We start from the raw sequence: 2,195 nt of genomic DNA on the forward strand, positions 1-2,195 counted from the left end.
CCTTTGGGTAAAGGGACTCAGAGGAGACTTTTACTTTTCTTTGCGGAGTTTTATTTTCCAATCTCATAAAAGGCAGGGATTCACTTCAAAGGATTAGGCCCATTTGTTTAAAGTTTTAAATTTTTTCAACACTATTTACTTTTTAAGTGACTCTCCAACTACACTGAGCTTGCTTGGGCAGGGCCCACTAAGAATGCCACGAGGCTCGCCAGATTTCCCTCAAAAGGACTGCTTAATTCCTACCATCACTCCCAGTTTGGGGTCCACCCTGCTCCTCTCAGGGCTGTGCTTGCATCTCCCAGGGCCTGGGGCTGTGGGCTGGACTGCCTGCTCTGGGATCCCAGGAAATGCTGTGTTTATTTCTTTTCTTTCTTTCCTTTTTTTTTTTTTTTAATGGTATCAAAGAGTTTATTGTAAATGTAGTGGCAAACACGCTGAGAATAATCATCACTAAAAAGGAACTAGAAAATTACACATTTAAAGTATGTGCTTTTTTCCAGCCACCTTTAAGTTAATGGCTAGTACCAGTATATTAAGTAATGAAATACTTAATGGGATGGTCCATTTTCACGTAATTTCATGACTATATCTTCATCTTAACTTTTAAAGCATTTAAAACTATCAGGGAACATGAATTTCAGTTTGAACTATTATTCTGTTTTTATCAATTCTGTAATGATCTGTAGAATCTTGTCATTTTCAAGGGACATCTTTGGATTTTCAAGCTTTTTTTAAGAAAAAAAAAAAAACAAAACCCAGAATCAGTGAGAACTCTCAGCTGTTTGAAAATGACAGCTGTCATTACAGAGGCCTGAAAATAGATCCAGCCATCAATAGAAAGATGTTCCCGGGGCCGGCCCGGTAGCGTGTGATATCCACTGACTTTGTGTAGATTACCTTCCCCACATTGTCATACAGTCCAGCAGCCAGTACAGCTTTAGGAAGGGCAGTTTCTTGGAAAGAGAGAGTCTGTGAGGCTCTGTTTCCTTCCCAGTTGGTAGAGGTTGTGGAAGATGAAAATTTTGCTGCCTTAACCAACTTTATTAACTCCTGCTTTACACCCTCCAGGGTTAATAGTGATGTTCTGTTACAAAAGTTCCTCTGGGAATATATGATTTCAAAATGATAGCCTAAATTTCTATCAATTGGTGTGGTAAAAGGAGACTTCCGTGTCATAACAGCAGCTGGTGTTGTCACTGGCTCAAGGCAGCCAATTGTGGCACCAAAAACAAGCATCTTGTCACTCTTGACATGCACAGGTAAAGCTTCAAGGTGTTGGCCCACTGGATTCATTTGGTTCATTTGGTTCACAAGCTCCAAGCTTTCGGAGTGAATTCATTGCATTACTGATTAGTTGAAGCTGAGGAAGATCTAAAGCTTTGGAGAGGAAATCTTCAGGAGAACCAAGATTACATTTCATGATATGAAGACAAAATTCCTCCAAAGGTACGTGCAAGATTTCAGGAACAGAATAGTCCATAAAGCCTTCAAATCTTTCTCTTGAGCACATTTGGAAGCAGCAGCCATCTCTGACCCACCCAGCTCTTCCCTGGCGCTGCAGAGCACCAGCTTTACCAACAAACCTCTTGACCAAAGAACTCATCTGACTGCTTTCATGGTACTTCTTTTCTTTACTTCTTCCAGTTTCAAATGCAAATACAACATCTGGAATAGTGATATGGTCTCTGCAATACTTGTTGCTCAAACAATCTTCCTGACTTCTGGAGGAGGAAGTGTGAATGCTGCAGCTTGATCTTGAGCTGAAAGAATAGAATGCAAAGCTATCACTTTATACGGTTCATGATAAAATCTTCTATCATTTGAAAGAGACGATACAACTGTTGAATGGGAGCAAGGCCTGGTAGAAAGATCAATACTGCTCCTTCAATATTTCTGATTTGGGGACTTTGGTCTAAATATGTAAGTAGTTCCAAAATGAGATCCAGGTTGATTTTATGAGGATTCATGTCGAGAGTAGCATGCTGAGTGCAGCTGCTGTACTCTTGGTAAAATGGATTTAAATCAGCATTTGCCCTAGTCTGAACTGGGATGTATTTGTGATACTTTTTTATTAATGGTTACTTCTTCTTCCTCCAGAAATTTCTGACAACATTCTGAGTCTTTCTCCAGTATGAGCCTGTCTCTTTTACTATATCTTCAAGATGAAACACCTCAACAGGATAACTTCATCCTGA

At 39.9% G+C, this 2,195-nt stretch overlaps 1 pseudogene; it reads right to left on the reverse strand.

Annotated features, from left to right (window-relative positions):
* Positions 1–650: 650 nt before the first annotated feature.
* LOC103605432 overlaps positions 651–2,195 on the reverse strand; it is a 4,826-nt pseudogene continuing 3,281 nt past the window's right edge.

This window comes from Galeopterus variegatus, unplaced genomic scaffold, assembly GCF_000696425.1.
Source record: "Galeopterus variegatus unplaced genomic scaffold, G_variegatus-3.0.2 Scaffold5810, whole genome shotgun sequence".
NCBI lineage: Eukaryota > Metazoa > Chordata > Mammalia > Dermoptera > Cynocephalidae > Galeopterus > Galeopterus variegatus.